Source organism: Protopterus annectens, chromosome 8.part0 (assembly GCF_019279795.1).
Source record: "Protopterus annectens isolate FY-2018-M chromosome 8.part0, PAN1.0, whole genome shotgun sequence".
Lineage (NCBI taxonomy): Eukaryota > Metazoa > Chordata > Ceratodontiformes > Protopteridae > Protopterus > Protopterus annectens.
In genome coordinates this window covers 853448221-853470109 of record NC_056741.1, presented here as the reverse complement: position 1 = coordinate 853470109, position 21889 = coordinate 853448221, and the positions used below count along the sequence as shown (strand labels likewise).

At 45.2% G+C, this 21889-nt stretch overlaps 1 protein-coding gene across 5 annotated transcripts in view; it reads left to right on the top strand.

The window, feature by feature from the left end:
* LOC122809111 (zinc finger protein 239-like) overlaps positions 1-21889 on the top strand; it is a 517716-nt gene that overhangs the window by 426909 nt on the left and 68918 nt on the right. The window lies entirely within an intron of this gene.

Genomic DNA, 21889 nt, shown 5'->3' with positions numbered 1-21889 from the left:
GAAGAGGGTTCCTTAACATATTTTTGCTAATAAACCTATCCAGCCTTCTATATGGCATATTTTCTCCTCTTGCCCTCGGTCAGGTTCTCCTGTTCCTCAGGCTTTACCTTTCCTCCTTGTCTAACAGTGCATAACTTTCGATTCTTGGGTTTTGTCCATTATCCATCATGTTTTTTTTATGGTATGGAAATCCCTTACCCCCTTCTGTGGTCTTCCTCAGCCTCCTTCAGACCAGCTTCCTTATTTCTGCAGAGTTCTTCAGGATTTGCTGCATCAGGGCAACACTTAACTGGTTCCTCTATCCCAAAAGGAAACAGGATTTTACTCCAGAATGTTTCTGGTCCCCCAGTAAAGAGAAATCCTGGAGACCGGTCCTAGATTTTTCATTCCTAAATACTTTTCTGAAGATTCCATCCTTTCAGATGCTTTCTCTCCAGGTTCTGTTTCTCCTCTTACTTCAACAGGCCTTTCCGGTATCCCTAGACTTAGAGAGTGCCTATCTTGATATTTCCATTTATCATGTACTCAGGAGGTTTTTATTAGTTTCTCTGTTTCTTCCTTGCATTTTGAGTTCTGTGTTTTGCACTTTAATCTTTCTACAATCCCAAGAGTGTTTTCCAAATGACTGGCATCTGTTGTAGCCTTATGGAGGCTTCAGAGAATCTCAGTGGTCCCATATCTGGATGATCTGATTCTTCAAGGCTCCCTCCCAATCCAGGCTTTTTGTCATCCAGTCTCAAGACTACATTTTTCTGGTATGCAGAATTCAGACCATGCCAATGTTGGCCTTTCTTCCTTTGTCCAAGGTTCTTTCTCTGACTGCCTACTTTCAGTCCCTGCTTCCCCTTTCTATCATTTGCCAAGGGAATTTCTCAGAATCCAGTGGGTTTATGGCATTTACCATGCTTTCCTTTGCCAAGCTTTACATGAGGAAACCAGTGGTACTTAATGACTGTGTGACTTAAGCGTTACCGTCCTCTGGAGTTTCCAGTTTCCTTACTACTTTGTTTCAAACTCGAGTTCCACTGGTGGATTCAGCAGGTCTCCCTCAATCCGCGACTACATTTGCAGACTCCTACCTGTACTCAGGAGCTGTTTACAGATTAATTCTGATCTGGGGTGTGGAGTCTTTTACAACAGTATGAGGGTTCAGTATCTGTGGCCTCTTCATCTGAGATCATACCACATCAACTTAAAGGAAATGAAGGCACTCATTCTTGCTCATCAGGCCTTCATTCTTTTTGGTCTCCAGACCCTTTAAAGGTCTTTACAGACAACACCACTGTCATGTGGGACATCTACAAACAGGGGACAAAAGGTCTTATCTTTTTTGCAGACTAGCTTTTCAGACCTGGGAGTTGGGTTTTAACCATCAGATAACTATACAGGTGGTTTACATTCCTTTAGAACACAACCTTGTGGCAGACTGCCTGAGTATGTCCAGGACATAACTCACAAATGGATGCTTCACAGAGAGGAGTTTCTGGACATGATACGTCAATGGGGTGGGTATTCCTCAAGTTGATATTTTTTGCTTCCCAACAGGCAATTCCTTGCTTTTCTTCCAGAGTCCCAGGTCCTGTGACTTGGAAGTTGGAAGGAGATATTTCTTTACACTTATCCTCCTCTTCCTCTACTTCCCAGGGTCCTACGCAAAATCAGAAAGGACTCTCCAATAATCTTGCTGATTACTCCTTTTTGGCCCAGACAGCATTAGTTCCTCCTCCTCTTTCATATCGTCACACGTTACATCACCAGTTGGATGATCTTACACAAGGTAAGAGGTGTATCATTCACTTTCATTTGTCCACTTTTCAGTTGACACTTTGGGTAATAGAATTTTGATCCCATTCAGACACCACTTTTCTGAAGACATGCTTAGAGTACTGCAGGAGGCCAGAAAATCCACTACCAGAAAATCCTATATAGCTAAATGGAAATGAATTTCTGTTTGGTGTCTTAACCATCACCAGGACCCCTTCTCAGTGGGGGGTACCTCTGGTCCTTTTTTACTTCTGTGAAATGCTCCATGCTGTCTTGGCATATTCTTCTGTTAAAGCTCACCTATCATCAATCTTTGCTCATCTCCCTTTTAACTCATTATTTTAGGTCATACAATTCCTTAAAGCGTCCTTCATATAAAGCCTCCAAGAAAACCTGTTCCTTCTTCTTGGGACCTTAATTTTGTCCATGAAAGACTGACTCGGGCTTCTTTTGAGCCTGCTTATTGTTGTTCTTTGCAACATTGTACTGGGACAACTGTTTTATTAGTTGCCTTTACTTCAGCCAGGAGAGTGTCTGAACTTCAGGCTCTGATGGTATCTCCCCCTTTTTGATTTTTCATGGGGATGGAGAGTGTCTGCATACAAATCCTTCTTTTATGCCTAAGGTGGTCAATAAGTTGTCTCTAATCAGTCTATCCAGCTTGGACTTTTAAGGCCATATCTTTGTACTGTTCTTTTCATGGTAAACAGCTTTCTGCTTTAGTTCAAACTCATTCTACAGGGCAATAGCCTGTTCAGGGGCTTCCTTCAGGAGCGTAGCTACTAGATCCACCCTTGAAGCTGCGACTTGGTCCTCTCTCTCCACACTTTTACTAAACATTACACGTTGAATATCATTTCTGTATCTAGAGCAATATTTGCTAGGGTTATCCTTCATGGGTTTGTAGGGGGGTTTTATGTGCCTTCCTCCTCCCATCCTTTACAGTAGCTTTGGTACTCTCTCATAGGTGATGAATACTGCAACAGTGATTTGGAGGGACTTTGTACAGTTGTGTAAAATCTTACCATAATAGTAGATGTCTTTTTCACTGTTGAAGTATTCAGACCCTCCCTCCTGCCTCCTTATTTATCCTTCTTCTTTTGGGCACACTTTGTTGACAGAGGGTTTCTTTGCCACCTTGCTTTATTTGCTCTCCTGTTTCTCTTTCCTCCTGGATGTCCATCTTCTCCCTTCTTCTGGGGTTGCTCTAGTTCTGAGTATTCAGCATACATAAGTCACCTTTATGCCATACACCTGGTTGGGGATCATACAGCTGATGTATGATGCTGGGAATATGTAAAGGCTTTAGTATATCTGACCGGACATTGGGCTATCCCTTGACAGGAGATCACATAGGTGATAAATATTGCGACAATGGAAAGAAGAACATCTACTGTTATGGTAAGCTTTTTCAAAACTGTCCTTTCTTGAGTCGTTATATTTAGTCAAGTACTTCATTCAGATTTTGTTTTCCAAAGCAGCCTGTAAAAGTTTATCGAATGTGAATTCTTCCACAAAGCTTTCTGACAATTATTAGATTCCATATCGATACCCTTTTGGTTAATATTTTGATATTATGCTTTGAATTATTTTAAAATATCCTGTACCCCTCTTACTATCTTATCACTTGGAGTTGTATTGCTTATATATGATTTGTTCCTGAAACAATTTTTGATATATTTTATCAAATTGTGCATTACTGTAGATGCTAACACAGTATTTATTTATGAAGTGTCCTATGTAAAGGGTCAATTATGTGCTGTTATTGTCTATGTATAGGGGCACTATTTGTCAATTTAATTGGTACACAACGTGTACTAGTTATGTGATACATTACATTTCATTTTATGTATTTTTTCAATTACTGTGTGGGTATATGCGTTTCAAAATATTCATTTTGCTTGATTAATTGATTTAACAAATTGTTAATTAATTAATTGGACGGCCTATCCTATGATATAAATAAAGGGGACGGCCACACAATTATGTTAGAACTTGATAAAGCCTGGGAGACGCCAGGCGAAAGCGCTCGTTTTTGTATTTTGGCTTTGGATTATTAAAGCAACTTTGGACTTTTAAACAACGCCTTATTCTTTGGATATACCATCTGTGACATATTTATTTGGTCACTAACATCTTCATTGTTGGGCTTTGTTCATACCACTATCCTTTGAGTTTTGATCACGGAGTGGTGTATGGCTTAACTTTTTCTAAAGCAGTTTCAACTTTTTGAGTGAGAGTGTTTTGGTACCGTTATAATTTCATAACTAATTCGGAAAAAATGTTTATCCCCTTCTGAACTGTAAATTAAACTAATTGATTTTTTCTTGAATATTTAGAATTTCATCTTAAACCATAATTTATTTCCCATATAAATATGGTTTATGTGATCCAAAACCATTACCTTATTAATGTCTCCTTTTAAATTCTAATTTAGAAACAAATCATTTTTCTTAATGCAACCATTTTTGAAAATCTTCCAGTTTAGTTGTATACGCAGGAATTATCTTTTGTGTTACTAATGTGCTGGAGGGATTTCAGTTCTAATCCTAGTGTGCCAGCTCATGTGAAGATTTCACTTATGACTGTGCCTCCCCAGACCTTAATGCATCTGAAAGATTCACTGAGTAATTCTACACACATTTAGAACAATATATATAGAGCTAGCAGTCCTCATCAGAACCAAGTATCATGGAAAACTCAAAAATAAACTACCCTGGTAGTCCACCACTATAAATAAACTGTACAACAAAAGAAAGTCCTTAGATTGTTTAGTAAATCCAAACTAATATCAAAAGCAGTACAAAAAATTGAAGAATACTTTCACATCCAATAAAGGAGCCCATGGATGTAGACTGACCTTTGAAAGAGAAGATAATCATAAATGTCCTTCTATTCCCATGTTGCAATATTCATAACATGAGGGAGATTCCACCTAGGTGACCCTAACGTCCAGCCACTATACCAAAGATGTAAGCTACTGCAAGGTACGTGTGATACTGCATACAGAACAGCCAAGTGTCCACTATAAAAGTGACATCTCTACGTACTATTCTCAGAACTTCTCTGCTGCCAGTCCAAACAACATCTTCCAGCTATCCGTCTGATCGCTGAAAGTTTATCCTTTAGATAAGTGCCCCTTTGGGAATCTCTTTTATGCTTTTGCCATTGCATGCTTGTTAGAGGTTGTCATCCAAGAAGGGCAAGTGCAACTGTGGAAGACAGATTTCACACAAAGACAACCACGACCAGTGTCTTTTTTGTCTGGGGTCCGATCATGATTATAAGGTCTGTGCCCGTTTGTCAGGCATTTATCCCTAAAACCCTCTGTAGTCATCTATCCGCCCTTAATTTATACCTTGAGAATCAGAGACCGAAGCAACTAGCGCTAGGTATGGAAGGTGCTGCTGGTCCATTGCGTGAGCTAACCGAAGAAGGCAAAAAAGGTAAGGCTTGAGTCTTCAGCTGCACCTCTGATCTCAGACATCCCTCTCGAGGTCAGTGAAGGCTCGGAAGTACATATGGGTGCTCCTCCTCCAGCAGGTACTGATACAGAAGCCACTAGAGAGGGTTCCTACAGCACATCCTCAGAGGCTTTGCAGACGTCCATTATGGACAGTAAGGGAGAACCACATCTCTCTCCTTTTAACGTTCCTCGCAGAACCTCTCCTGCTCCTTCCATTGAGATTGTGCCAGTGTCTGATCCGGAGCCCAGGCCTACGGCCTCTCTTCCTTCCCAGCCTAGGGTAGGCCTGCCTCCTAAGAGAAAACAAAAACATGCGTCTCCCAGTCTAGAGTTTTCCCCAGACTGGCAAGCCTTTTCTCAAGGAATTTTGAATGCTTTCATGGCACTCAGGCCTTCCACCTTGCATGCTCCTATCCCTGCATCTCCTATTTCCCCTCTGCTATCTGCTGAACTTGAGCCCTCTAAGGAAGATGATTCATCCTCTGATGAATCCCTGGCTTACTCCACTCAGATTGTTTCTCTGGAATATACCTCACCTGAAGTGGATTCCAATGGCAGGGATTCTCCTGCAGAAGATATTTCCTTTGGAGAAACTATTTCCATAATGAGGGACTACTTCATGTGGGGAAAGCTCACGGTCTCAGAGGTTCAAAAGAGTTATTATGACCTCTTACAAATTGACACTTCTCCTTCAGCCATCCCTCCTGTATTGCCAGCCTTTCAAGATGCCTTTCTTCGTTCCCAGGAAAGATGGCCCTTGGAGATCAATTTTAGACTTGTCCCATCTTAGTTTATTCCTTCAAGTATCCTTCGTGACGTTTACCCTACAAACTCTGATATTCTTTGTGTTTCACTGTTGCAGTCATCATATGTGGGTTATCCCTGCTGTGGTAGCCCTCGTCCAGCCCGAATACCAGAGTCAATGTTTTCCTGCGTCGGATGCGGTTGCTTGTGACTGACGTCAGGTCGTCAGTGCTGTAAAGCAAGGCAGTCGATGCCATTACATCAGTCTTTCTTGCCGTGGAGCCCGTAGCAGAAGCAGTTCGCAAGTGTGCCAGTCGGTCGTTACCAGAGTTCGAGTTGAGCTGAAAACATCTAAAGCCAAGTATCCCGTTGGGGGTCCTTTTTTCTTGCACTAACCAATGTCCGAAAACGTTAATAGTGGTCTTGCCTGTGGAAAGCGGATCCCACACCGAGACTTCCATTCATAATGCGTCACTTGTTTAGGCCCAGACCACAACGTCCCCATTGCCAGTTCTGTGCCCTCTTTAACGTGAGAACCATTCGTCGTAGAGCTCTTATTGTAGGCGGGTATTTTCATCTTCTGTCTTCACATTCCGAAATGGCGTCTGTCAGCCAGAAATCCATAGATATTCCAAAAAAAACATAGAGGTAAAGAGAGAGACAGACCACACAAGGCTAAGCCTTCCAATGACGCTACCGCTAAGCAGGTCGTCAGTTCTCCGGAATTCAGTGAGGCGCTTTCACAGCCCCTGATGCCCAATACAATATCTACGCAGGCCTTTACCGAGACCCTTTCAGAGTCCGGTATACCGCAGAAATCTTCCTGGTCTTCCGAGCCTTTAGTTGTCTCTGCCACAGTTGGGTCTGGAGCCACGATGCAGACACTGGCTTCCGAGGAGGCCTTTCCCACTACTGATTCTAGACAAAAAAAAAGTCTTCTCATCCGACTACCATTTCTCTCAGACAGATGGATACTCCTAGGCCTAGAAGCTAGGCCACGCCAAGAAAATCTAACTCTAGTAACCATCTTACACCTACTCCACCACCCCAAGCCTAAATGGTTAAGATAGCGATGGCTCTTATCTCCCTTATCAGGGGTAGTCAGGCCACAACTTCTAAAAGGAAGAGACCCTTCTCCCAAAGTAATGACAGAGCAGGATTCTGAGGAATCTGATTATTCAGATTTTGAAAAGGAACAGCAACCTCTTACTGCTTATGAAGATTCAGATGCAGAGGAATCCATTCTTTCTGCCTCCCCACCAGAAGACCTTTCCTTTGGGGAAACCCTTCACACCCTCAGGGAAGATTTCCACTGGGAATCTCAGGACTTCCTTCAGTCTAAGAAAAGACTAAGAGAGTTTCTATACCTGCCCCAGCACAGACTCCTGGCCATCCCCCCTATCTTACAACTGGTGGATGGTGTTTTCCATGAATCCAGCTTAGCCCTTGGCGTCCTCCCACCTGCTCCCAGTATACCTGACAGAGTACCGGATTCTCACAGATACCTGTAAGAAATACTGCTGCAGACCCGGAGGTCATTACACAGGGACCTAAAGGAGCTAAGGCTAGTTCTGTAAAGAATCCTATTCCTTCTGACAAGGAATCCAGAGCTCTGGACAGATGGGGGTAAAAAAGTATACACCTCTGCAATCTTAGCTATCAGAGCACTCAACTGTCAGTTCCATATGTTAAAATATCAACAACACACTTTGGAACTATTAAAGCAAAAGATTTCCACCTTTCCTGACTGTGCCAATTCGAAAGAGGTGGCAGATTTACTGCACTCTAGTTGTCAAGTGGCCAGACACTCTTTGCACTGTGGATGTGACGCCCTAGAAGCCTCAAGCAGGGCAGCAGTGTCAGGATCTGTCATTAGGAGACATGCATGGTTGAAGGAACAACCTGTCCCTGATCATGTCAAGTCTAAATTAATTGAGGACCGCTTGTTTGGAGTAAAAGCAGAATAGGTACTTAAAAAGGTGAAAGACAAAGCAAAATCTATGCAAACAGTAAAAGATTTCTTTCAGGTTCAACCTCTTAGGTTCAGCAGGAATTTTCCCTCTAAGCACTGGTCCTTTCCTACACCTAGCAGACAGGGGCAAGGTAAGCCCCGCAGGGACAGATCATCCAAGACCCTATCCCAGGGACAGCAGAGAACCAAACAGTGGACCACTTCCACCCCAAAGGCAGGGAGTTCTAAGCCATCTTTCTATGGCAAAAATTCTCAGTGATTCCCTCTCTTCCCTCTGCCCTCCTTTCACTCACCAAAAGCTAGGAGGAAGGCTCTCCCTCTGCAAAGAAAATTGGTATTTCTGTAGTAAAGGACCAATGAGTCTTAAAGATCATTTTTCAGGAATACAAATTCTCTTTCACCAAGCTCCCAGTTCCAAGAGGCTACCCAGACTGGTCTCTAAATCAGTGGGCAGAGGCATTGAAACGAGGCCAAACTCTCATATCCCAGGGGGCAATAGAACCTGTTCCCGCAGATCAAACAGGCAAAGGCTTTTATTCCAGACTATTCATTGTTCCCAGAAAAGAGGACAGTTGGTGTCCCATCCTGGATACCTCCCTGGTGGTCCCCAAATTCAAAATGCTAATTTTGCAGCAGCTGCTGCCTGTGCTAACAAAAAAATGCCTTATTAGTGATCCTAGACCTAAAAGATGACTACATCCACATCCCCATAAAGGAATCCTGCAGGAAATTCCTGCACTTCAGAGCAGGTTCACAACACTCATCTACTGCTCCCAGGGTATTCACCAAATGCTTATCCCTGGCCATAGCATTTTGCAGACAGAGAAATATTCAGATTTACCCTTATCTGGACGACTGCCTCATTCAGGCAGAGTGCAAAGAAAAGCTGCTCCAGGACCTCCTCTTTGTCAAAACCTTCCTAACTTCCTTAGGGTTCACCATCAACGAGAAGAAATCAAAGCACACACCCTCCAGGAGAATCATTTTCTTGGAAGCACTGCTGGACACAGCATCCTAAATGGCCTTCCTATCCCCAGAAAAGCAGAGCTTCCTGCCTGTCTACTTTACCCAGCTGGCTTCCAGAAGTCGCCTCACGGCGAGGAAGTTCCTGCAAGCCTTGGGGTACATGGCGTCTTGCATCCTTCTAATTCCTCTGGCCAGGCTTCACATGAGAAAACTTCACTGGTATCTAAAGAACTTTGGTGTCAGCACTCTCAGCCTCTAGAGACCTCTCTCCCCCTGATCCTCTGTATAAGGGCCGGGTTTCTCTGGTGGGCAGTGGCCTGTGCCAAAAACAAGAGTCTTCCCTTCATCCTCCTACCTACTGGACAAACCATCACCACTAACGCCTCAAGACATTGCTCAGGGCTCTCACCTAGCAGACAGGTGCACCCAAGGCCTTTGGGATGCCCAGCACCTTCCCTTACACATCAACCAAAAGGAAATGATGGCAATACAAAAGGCTCCGACATCCTTCAAACCCCATCTCAGGCCAGGGGTTCTCCTTATCATAACAGACAACACCACTGTAATGTGGTACATCAACAAATAGGGAGAGACCCAGTCTTACCCTCTCTGCAGGCTAGCCATGGACCTCTGGTTGACCGCCTCCTCCATGGGATTACACCTAATAGCCCATTACCTACCAGAGATCAACAGCACTCCGGTAGACCACTTAAGCAGAAACGTACTGGACCCCCACGAATGGCAGCTCCGTAGAAAAATCTTTTTGCAAGTCACTCAGGAGTGGGGAACTCCAGAGGTGGATCTCTTTGCTTCACACCTCAACCACCAGTTAAGAAATAAATTCTATGCCAGGGAATATCACCACCTAGCATGGAAGGTGGATAACTTGACCTTACCCTTCCCTCTTTGTGTACGCATTCCATCCTCTGCCTCTTATACCCAAGGTACTGATCAGAATAAGGGAGGATAGACCAAAGGCCAGCCTCATTGCTCCAGATTGGCCCAGGCAGTATTGGTACACCTTACTGCGCAGCCTGACATCACAGCCTCCCAGGCAGCTTCTCTCGATCTTAGACCTATTGACTCAGGTTGGGGGGGGGGGGTGTGCTGCACTCAGACTTGCAGACTCTCAAACTGTCAGCATGGCTAATACTCTGAAAGCAAACAAGGGGCCTCTGTTAAGCAAACAGGTCCTAGACATTATCACAGAGGCCAGAAGGCCCAGCACCAGAAAATCTTACACAGGGAAATGGAAAAGATTCTGTTCCTGGAGCCAGTCCAGAGGGGGCAGATGTTCTTCGTGTTTCACTGTTGCAGTCATCACACTTGGGTTATCTGCCTGCAGGTAGCTCTCAGTCGGCCTGAATACCAGAGTCTTAGTATTTCTGTGTCAGATGCTGTTGCTTCTTCCATGACATCAGGTCGTTAGGGGTATAAAAACAGGCAGCCAACACCATTACATCAGTCTTTCTTGCTGAGGAGGATCCCAAAGCAGAAGCAGTTCACTAGTGCCAGTCAGCCGCTACCCAAAATTTTCATTTTTCGGGTTGATAATCCTAAAGTCTTCTAAAGGTAAGTACCCTGTTGGGGATCCTTTTTTCTTGCTCTAACCAATGTCAGAAAAAGTTAACAATTGCTTTGCCTGTGGAAAGCAAATATCTCTCAGAGATTTTCATTCTTACTGCGTCACCTGTTTAGGCCCAGACCACGACATCCTTCGCTGTCGGTTTTGTGCCTTGTTTAACGCACGAACCATTAGTCGTCAGGCTATTTTTGTTGCTAAATTCTTTCGGTCAATCTCCTTATTCCGAAATGGCTTCAGTATGCCATCAGACTACCGATATTCTGAAAAACCGTAAGGATCAAAACAGAGACAGACCGCATAGGTCCAAAACTGCCGACGATGCTTCCGTTAAGCTAGTCGCCAGCTCGCCGGTACTCAGAAGGTGCCTTTGCAGCCTCCGATGCCCACTTCTGTGGATTCGCATGTCTCTGCTAAGACCCATTCAGAGTCCGTTATGCTGCGAGATGCTTCTTCGACTATGGAATCAGCGGGTGTCTCTACCTTAGATGGGTCCTGAGCCGCTGTGCAGGCACCGGCTTCTGAGGGTGTTTTCTGACCTACCAATGTTTGAATCAAACCGACGACTTTTTTTTTTAGCTAAACTACTGAGTTTCTTAGGCCCAAAGTATGCACTATGCCTAGAAAATGGACTACCAAAGCACATGCTCAGGCCCCCATGCCACAAAAACAAATGCTTAGAATGGCTGAAGACCTTATAATACTAATTAGGGGAAGCCAGCCTTCCCCTGCTAAGAGACAAAGAATTCAGTTGCCTTCAGATTCTACAGACCGGGAGTCCAATGACTCTGACCTTCCTGATTATCAGGACGTGCCCTTATCAGTTTATGAGGATTTGAATGCAGAGGAATCTATTCCCTCTGCTTCCCTTCCAGAGGATTTCTCTTTTGGTGGAACCTTGCATACTTTAAGAGAGCATTTGCATTGGGAATGCCAAGACTATCCTCAGTCCAAAAAGAGACTCAAGAAAATTTTTAGAGCTACCTCAGCACAGGCCTTTAGCTATTCCCCCTGTTCTGGATGTTGTGGATGATGTTTTCATGGAATCCAGTCATACTCCAGACACCTTACCTCCAGCCCTTAGGAAACCTGACAGGTACTACAGAGTACCTGATTCCCACATTTCTTTTCAAGAATCCTACTGCTGATCCAGAGATCATTTCCCAGGGACCTTAAGGTATTAAGGCTACTACAGCCAAAACTCCTACCCCTTCATTCAGGGATTCCAGTGCTTTAGACAGATGGGGTAAGAAGGTATATACCTCTGCAACTCTTGCTATCAGGGCATTGAATTGCCAGTTTCACATGCTGAAGTACCGGCAACATGTTATGGAAGTCATTAAACAAAAAATGGTAATATTTCCAGATTGTGCAGAACATAAAGATTTGCAAGACCTTATGCATTCTGCAAACCAAGTTAGTAAGCATACTTTGCAGTGTGGTTCTGATGCCCTAGAAGCATCTTGCAGGGCTGCATTCACTGGCTCTGTACCGAGAAGACATGCTTGGCTGAAGGAGCTGACCTTGCCAGATCATGTTGAATCCAAATTACTAGACGCTCCTTTAAATAAGGACGTTTTGTTTGACACCAAAGCAGAATAAGTTCTTAAAAATATGGAAGAAAAAGCTAAATCATTGCAAACTGTTAGAGTTCTTACAAGTGCAACCCCCTCGATTCAGCAGGCATTGCCCTTCAAAACACTGGTCCTTTCCAGCCCCCTCCAGGCCTTCCCAAACAAGACCCAGGGGAAACAGGCCACCAAGACTACAGTCTCACGGTATGCAGAGATTTAAGCAATGGAGTATTCCCACCCCTAAAACAGGGAGTGGTAAGCCACCTCCCTATGGAAAAAGTTCACAATGACTTCTCAACTCTACTTCCCTGCCCTGTCCAGTTGCTTGTGCCCCTAGGAGGAGAACTTGCCCTTCATGCAAAAAAACTGGATGTCCATCACTCAGGACCAATGGGTCCTCAAAATTGTATCCCAGGGGTACAAATTTTATTTCCATTCATTGCCAACCCCATGCAGGTTTCCAGACCTTCCTTCAAACCAGTGGACAGAGGCTCAAAACCCAAGTTCTTACCCTGCTCAACATCAGAGCAATTCATCCAGTTCCAGTGGAACAAAGGGGTCAGGGTTTCTACTCCAGACTATTCCTGGTACCCAGGAAAGTGGGCTCTTGGTGCCCAATCCTGGATCTTTCAATTCTCAGCACCTTCCTGGTGTTCCCAAAATTCAAGATGCTTACCCTGCAACATTTTCTCCCTATGCTAGCCATGGATGCCTGGTTACTCACCCTAGACTTAAAAGAAGCTTATCTGCACATTCCCATCAGGGAATTATGCAGGAAATATCTACATTTCAGGGCAGGATCTATGCATTATCAATTCTCTGCACTTCCCTTTGGCTTATCTACTGCGCCCAGGGTATTCACAAAAAGCCTGGCTCCAGCCATTGCATACTGCAGGCAGAGAAATATCCAAATTTACCTGTACTTGGACGATTTGCCTGATTCAGGCAGACCGCCAGGAATTGCTGCTTCAGCACCTGGCATTTGTAAAAAGCCTTCTCACTTCATTGGGTTATACCATCAACGAAAAGAAATCACAACCGGTGCCCAGTCAAAAGATTGTGTTCCTGGGAGCAAGCTTGGACAAAACTTCGCAGATGGCATTTCTCACTTCAGAACAACAGGTCTATCTGACAGACTACTTCAAGAAAATGACCATCAGAACCCAGCTAACTGCAAGAAAAATACTGCAAGCCCTAGGGTTCATGGCCTCATGTATTCTGCTTATTCCATATGCAAGACTGCATATGAGGAAACTTCAATGGTATTTAAAAAGTCTTTGGTGCCAACATTCTCAGGACCTGGAAACAGTCATTCCTGCCGTACCTTGTCTGAGGGCAGAGTCCCTTTGGTGGTCAGAAGCATGCAACCACAACAAGGGACTGCATTTTACTCTACCCCACGCCACCCAAACCCTAACCACAGACGCATCAGACTATGCATGGGGGTCCCACATGGCTGGTAAATGCATTCAGGGCCACTGGAGCCCAAGCCAAATTCTCCTGCACATCAACCAAAAGGAGATGCTAGCTGTACAAAATGCTCTGACAGCTTTCAGATACCTAATCCTTCCAGGACTACTGCTGATAAAAACAGACAACACCACAGTTATGTGGTACATAAACAAGCAGGGGGAACCCATTCTTACCCACTCTGCAGATTAGCCTTGACTCTGTGGAGCACAGCTTTGGACAACCAAGTCCATCTACAAGCTCAGTTCCTGCCAGGCAAACAAAGTTCACTGGCAGACGACTTGAGCAGAAATCTCCTAGACCCACACGAGTGGAAATTGGAGCCCAGCACCTTTGACCTTCTGAGCCAGAGGTGGGGGACCCCAGAGGTGGATCTCGTTGCCTCCCCCACAACCACCAGATGTTCATCGTGTTACCCTGCTGCAGTCATCACACTTGGGTTATCCTGTCGTCAGGCGGTCCCGCAGTCGGCCAGAATTCCAAAGTCTTGGTCCGGCGTCGGTTGCTGTCGCTTCTTCTCTGACGTCAGTGCGCCAGGGGTGTATATAATGCAACTGACGCCATTTTCTCCAGTCTTTCATGCCGCACGGTGCCTGAAGCAGAAGCAGTTCACAAGTGCCGGTCGGCCGACTCCTGAGATTTTCGAATTTCAGACCGAAGTCTTCTATAAAGCTAAGTACCCCATTGGGGAAACTTTTCTTGCCTCAGACCGATGTCAGAAAAAGTTAACAATTGTATTTCTTGTGGGAAGCAAATACCTCATAAGGATTTTCATTCTTATTGCATACCTTGCCTAGGCCCAGACCACAACGTCACTGATTGTCATTTTTGTGCTAGGTTTAATAAGCGTACTATTGATTTCGCACGACACGATTTCGGTAGAAAATTTAACTACACTATGCCATCGGAGCAATCGACTACCGACGTGCACAAAAAATGCAAGGATAAGGACAGACAGCCCAGGCCTAAGCCAGATTCCGAGGCCTCGGCTGGTCTGGTCTCCAGTTCTCCAGTCCTCAGTGAGGCTCCAACACAGCCCCTGACTACCGCAGATCTGGAACCCGAGACCGCTTCGGAACTTTTGGCGGAATGTACCAGGCCGACGCAGCCATTTTGTTCAGGCCCTACCGACAACATTGCTGAAAAAGATGTTGGTGCTGCAGAAACGCCTTTGGTTTCTGAAGGCGTTTTCAGACCGACGACGCTCACCATTAAAACGCATCCTAAGATGAAGACTCCTATTAAATCTAAAAGGACTGCACTTCAGTCCCCTGTTCAAGGCCCCATCCCTAAGAAACAGATGCTTAAAATGGCTGAAGATTTGATCTCTTTAATCAGGGGTTCCCAGCCCCCTCTTGACAAAAGGCCTAGACAAGAGGAAGATTATGCATCCTCTGAATAAGTGTCCATTTCTTCAGACTCCTCTGAGGACCAAGATTACTCTTTCTCCCTGTATGAAGATTCTGATGCTGAGGATTCCATTCCCTCAGCTTCTCCTCCTGAAGACTACTCCTTTGGGGAAACTTTACACACCATGAGGGAACATTTTCACTGGGAAGGTCAGGACTACTCTGACTCAAAGAAAAGGCTCAGAGAGTTTCTTTTACTCCCCCAATACAGACCTCTTGCCATCCCACCAGTTTTAGACATTGTGGATGATGTTTACTTAGAATCCAGTTTGAACCCAGACTCTCTTCCTCCTGCTCCGGCCAAGCCTGACAGATACTACAGAGTGCCTAATTCTCACAAATTTCTTTATAAAAGCCCTGTTGCTGACCCAGAGACAATCTCCCAGGGTCCCAAAGGGGCTAAGGCCTCTATGGCTAAAAATCCTATACCTTCTGAGAGGGATTCCAGAGCACTAGACAGGTGGGGGAAAAAGGTTTGCACCTCATCCACTCTAGCTATGAGGGCACTAAATTGCCAATTCCACATGCTAAAGTATCAGCAATTTCTAATCTCTCAGTTAAAGCAAAGAATGACCACTCTCCCTCAACAGTCTGAATTGAAAGAAATACAGTATCTGTTGCATGCAACTGAACAGGTGGGCAAACATACCTTACAATGTGGGTTTGATTCTTTGGAGGCCTCCTGCAGAGCAGCTGTCACTGGGTCTGTTATACGTAGGCATGCTTGGTTAAAGGAACAAACTCTGCCTGATCATGTTAAAGCAAAGCTTCTAGATGCTCCCTTACAGCAGGATGTTCTTTTTGGAATTAAAGCAGAAAAAGTCTTAAAGAAAATGAAGGATAAGGCAAAATCTATGCAGACAGTCAAAGATGTCCTACAGGTACAGCCCCCTTGCTTCAGCAGAAACTGGCCAACAAAAAATTGGTCCTTTCCAGCTACTGACAGACCACAGAGGGGTAAATACAGACGTCCAAGGGGCAGAGGACAACCACAAGCCCAGTACAAACCTCTCCAATGGGGCACTGCAACACAGAAGGGAGGAGAAGACAGGTCCCAACCTACCAGAAGGCAAACTCAATGACTTGCACTTCATCTGGCCAAGCAACACTCTCTTGGGCAGCCCCTTTGGGAGGAAAACTCGCACTTTTTTCAGACAACTGGCACATTGTCACGAAGGACAAATGGGTCCTAGATATAATTTTACAAGGATACAGATTCCATTTCCACACCTTACAATGAAAAGAGGAATGCCAAACCTGCCACAAAATCAATGGGCAGAGGCACAAAAACAAATTACAGCTCTCATGGACATGAGAGCCCTTCAGCTGGTACCTACTCGAGAGCAAGGTCAAGGATTTTACTCAAGACTCTTTCTAGTGCCCAGAAAGGACAATGCCTGGAGACCAATTCTGGACCTTTCAATTCTAAACACCTTCTTACAAGTACCCAAATTCAAGATGCTAACACTACAGCAGCTTCTTCCCATGTTGGGCAAGGAAGCATGGCTAGTAACGTTGGACCTCAAGGAGACATACTTGCATTCCCCTGTCAGACAAAGTTGCAGAAGATACCTCCGTTTCATTGCAGGTTCAACCCATTACCAATTCTCTGCACTGCCCTTTGGCTTATCTACTGCGCCCAGAGTCTTCACAAAATGCCTGGCACCAGTAATTGCATACTGCAGACAAAGAGGAATTCAAATATACCCATACCTGGACGACTGCCTCATCCAAGCAGAAAGCAAGGACATTCTCTTACATCATCTGGCTTTTGTAAAACATCTACTAAATTGCCTGGGGTACACAGTAAACGAAAAAAAGTCAAAACTAGTACCCTCACAAAATATGACATTCCTGGGTGCCAGCTTGAATGCAACGGCCCAGAAGGCTTATCTGACGCCAGACAAACAACTACATCTGACTCAATATTTCAAAACAGTGGCAACAAAGACCCAATTAACTGCAAGAAAAATTCTGCAGGCCTTGGGCTTCATGGCATCATGCATACTACTAATACCATTTGCAAAGCTGCATATGAGGAAATTACAGTGGTACCTAAAATGCGTATGGTCTCAACACAGCCACAGCTTGGACACAATGATATCTCTCATTCTCTGCCTACAACAGGAGTTTCTATGGTGGTCACAGGCATGTCACCTCAACAAGGGTCAGCCTTTCACCTTGCCCCCAGCCAGGCAAACTATCTCAACAGATGCATCAGACTATGCCTGGGGGGCACACATGGCAGGACCGTGCATTCAAGGCGTATGGACTGCAGATCAAAGGAATCTGCACATCAATCAAAAAGAGATGCTAGCTGTACAGAAAGCTCTGACAGCCTTCAGGAATCTATTACATCCAGGACAACTTACTATAAAGACGGACAACACCACAGTTATGTGGTACATAAACAAACAAGGGGGTACTCACTCCTGCCCTCTATGCAGGCAAGCAATGACCGTATGGAACACAGCTCTGGCTTACCAAGTTAAGTTACAAGCTCAATCCCTGCCAGGAAAGAAAAACACATTGGCAGACGACCTCAGCAAAAACATCATGGATCCCCACAAGTGGAAACTAGATCCACAAGTATTTACAATGATAACTCAAACATGGGGCCTTCCAGACATGGACCTGTTTGCCAGTCCTCAAAACTATCAACTAACAAAATTTTGTACAAGGACACTTCACCATCAAGCTTGGAAAGTGGACGCACTCTCTTTCAGTTGGAAAAACCTGACAGTATATGCTTTCCCTCCATTTCTTCTCCTCACAAAGGTGCTTGAAAGTCAAAAAGGAGAGACCACGACTGATTCTCATAGCCTCAGACTGGCCACGCCAGCACTGGTACCCACTATTGAGAAATATGGCCCAGGGCCCACCTTGGATCTTACCACAAATTACCCATTTGCTCACACAGCAAAACAATCAGATTCTTCACAACCAGCTCAAAACCTTAAATCAGGCTGCATGGAAAATCACCTAAGTATCCAGCCAGCTCCTCTTTCTCTTCCATTAAAATCCATGCTTCAGCTATTTCAGCCCACTACAACACTGATCCACCCATATTTTCGCATCCACTACTATGGCAGTTCCTCAGAGGGGCAAAAACATTAGGCCCCCCAGGAGAGCACCTACACCAACATGGGACCTCAATTTTGTTCTGGAAAAACTAACGCTACCTCCCTTTGAACCAGCTTTCTCTGCAGATCTTCAGTTCCTTTCATGGAAGACTGCCCTTCTGCTAGCAATAACTTCAGAAGAGTCTCAGAGCTGCAGGCACTAATGGCAGTGGAACTTTTCCTCATTTTTCATCAAGACAGAGTTTCTTTACGAAAGAATCCTTCTTTTATGCCTAAGGGGGTTTCCAGTGTGGCTTTAAATCAAACCATCCACTTACCCACCTTCTTCCCAAATCCACAGAACAAAGGTGAGAGACTCCTGCATTCCTTGGACATTCACAGGCAACTTCGTTACTACTTGGACAAAACTAAGGCTTTCAGAAAATCTGACCAGCTCTTTGTATCCTATGCTACAGCTTCACAAGGGAAGGCTATATCAAAACAAACCATTTCCAAATGGATAGGACATTGCATACGTTTCTACTATACCCATCATGGAAAACTGGTTCCTGCTACCATTAGGCCCCACTCTACCAGGGCAACAGCTACATCTACAGCCTTTCTCAGGGGGGTTCCAACGAATGAGATTTTGGAAGCTGTAACTTGGAGTTCAGTACACACCTTTACCAAACACTATCACTTACCACTTTACTCTAAGACTAGGGCGGGCTTCGCCACTGCAGTTCTGCAGGGCCTTCTAGCCTCTTCTAACCCTCTATGATTCCTCCACCCATTCTTAGCTTTGGGATTCAACCCAAGTGTGATGACTGCAGCAGGGTAACACGATGAACATAGTACAGTTTTGTACCTACCATAAATGTAGATGTTCGAGTGTGCACCCTGCTGCAGTCCAGGTTACCCTCCCTCCATCCCCTCTGATCTAACTGGCTAAATCTCTACAATACCTTCCTGATGTATTTGCTTATCGCTGGAGGGAATTTGTGTTTGTGCAAAATTTACTCAATTTGGTACTTATTACTGACCTCCTTTTGGGGGGGCACCTGACATCTGGGGCAAGAAAAACTGAAGAAAATGGCGTCTGTCGCATTATATATACCCCTGGCACACTGATGTCAGGGAAGAAGCGACAGCAACCGACGCCGGACCAAGACTTTGGAATTCTGGCCGACTGCGGGACCGCCTGACGACTCGGTAACCCAAGTGTGATGACTGCAGCAGGGTGTACACTCGAACATCTACATTTATGGTAGGTACAAAACTGTACTTTAAGCAAATTCTGCACCAGGAACCCTCACAGCAGGGCCTTGAACGTGGATGCCCTGTCCTTTCAATGGGCAAACCTCTCACTCTATGCCTTTCCCCCTCTGCCCCTTCTCTCAAGATAAAAGAAGACAGGCCAAGGACAGTTCTGATTGCCCTGGACTGGCCACGCCAGCACTGGTACCCACTCATGCACAGCCTGATAACGGTGCCACCCTGGCACCTACACCAGACTCTTACCCTGCTGTCACAGCATGAGGAGCAGATTTTGCACCCACAATTGCAAACCCCAAGTCTTGCAGCCTGGCTTATTCCTTGAATACTCCACCAGTAACCCTAAGTAAACAGGTGCTGGACATCATTCTTGAAGCCAGAAGGCCTAGTACTAGGAAATCCTATGCGGAAAAGTGGAAAAGATATTGTTCTTGGATTCAGTCTAAAGGAAAGGACACAGCAGTGCCCTCCTTACCTCTAATCCTAGCAGAGCTAACTCCACAGAGGCCTATCCTTCTCCTCCATTAAGAGTCATGTCTCTGCCATTTCGGCTCATTACAATACTGAGCCACCTCTATTTTCTCACCCTCTCATCAAACTGTTCCTGAGAGGGGCTAACAACTTAACGCCCCCAAGGAGAGCACCCATCCCTGCTTGGGACCATAACTTTGTACTGGCAAAGCTCACGCTTCCCCCTTTTGAACCTGCTACTTCAGCAGAGTTAAAATTCCTCTCTTGGAAAACAGCCTTGCTTCTAGCCATCACTTCAGCTAGAAGAGTGCCTGAGCCACAGGCACTGATGGTTGTGGAACCCTTTATTATCTTCCATGCTGACAGGGTTTCCCTCAGGACTAACCCGTCCTTTATGCCTACGGTGGTGTCCACTGTGACCCCAAACCAATCCATCCATTTACCAACCTTCTTCCCTAACCTTCAGAGTAAAGGGGAAAGGATCCTGCACTCTTTGGATGTGCACAGACAGCTCAGGTTCTACCTTGATAGGACTAAGCCTTTCAGAAAATCTGACCAGCTGCTAGTCAGCTTTGCAACCGGGGCAGAGGGCAAGGCCATTTCTAAACAAAACATTTCCAAATGGTTAGCACACTGCATCCATTTCTGCTACAAGCACCATGAAAAACCAACCCCTCAGGGGGTCAGAACACATTCCACTAGGGCTACTTCTACCTCTACAGCATTTCTCAGGGGAGTCCCTACCAGGGACATTCTGGAAGCTGCAACCTGGAGATGTTCTTCGTTGTTTCACTGTTGCAGTCCTCACATATGGGTTATCCGGCTCCCGGTAGCCCCCAGTCAGTCCGAATACCAAAGTCCTTGGTACATGACATCAGCTACCGCCGGTTGTAAAACTGATGTCAATAAGTCAGGTATAAAGGTAGGCAGCCGACGCCATTTCCTCAGTCTTTCTTGCCTCTGAGCCCGAAGCAGATGCAATTCGCACTAGTGCCGGTCTGCCTTTTACCTTCGTTTCGCTTTCCGACTACCAAGTTGAAGACTCCTTCAGATAAGTACCCCGTTGGGGGTCCTCTTTTCTTGCTTCAACGAACATCCGATAAAGTTAATAACTGTCTTGCCTGTGGAAAACAGATTCTGCACAGTGATTTCCATTCCTATTGTACAACTTGTTTGGGCCTTGAGCACGACATCCCTAACTGTGATCTCTCTGCTTCCTTTAACCCGCGTACCATACGCCGTAGAGCTAAGTAAGATTTGTATAAGTATTTCGGAGTCTGGCCTAAGTTCATCAGTATGGCGTCTTCTGGTCTCCTGACTTTGGATATACCTAGGAAACGCAAAGACAAGGACCATGACAGGTCTAGGGTTAAATCTACTGACGACGCACCGGTGAAATTGGTCGTCAGCACAGCAGTAGTCAGTGAGGCGCTTTCGCAGCCCCTGCAATCCACAGATTTTCAGCAGCAAGCCTCTGCCGAGACCTTTACGGAGTCCTCCATGCCGCAGGCTGCTATTTCGTCTTCAGACCCTCTGACTGTCGCTGCCTCAGATGGGTCCGGAGCCGCTTTGCAGGCACCGGCTTCTGATGCCTCTTCTTTTCGACATGAGATCAGAACCAGACCAACTACCTTAATTCAGACGTCTGCAATTGCTAGGCCTCCCGAGTCCCTCTGGATTGCTAGTAAACCTTCCCGCTGCAAACCTACTCACAAGCAGGCATCTGCTTCCCCTCCTGTACCTCAGTCTCAGTTGGTAAAGATGGCTGGTGATCTTCTTTCCCTGATTATGGGCTCTCATCCCCCTTCAAAGAGGGCTAGGGAATTATCTCCCGATGTTTTGTCCGTCTCAGATTCTGAGATTTCCAGTATGTCTGCTGGTGAAGAAGGAAATTCTCAACTTTTTTCTGGCTTTGAGGATTCTGATGCTGAGGACTCTATCCCTTCTGCCTCCCCTCCAGAAGATTTTTCCTTCAGGGATACTTTGAAAACTCTTAAGGAGCATGTTACATGGAAATGTTAGGATTTTCCACAGTCTAAGAAAAGAATCTGGAAATTTCTGGATTTGCCACAGCATAAGCCTTTGGCTATACCTCCAGTTTTGGAAGTTGTGGATGATGTTTTCATGGAAAATT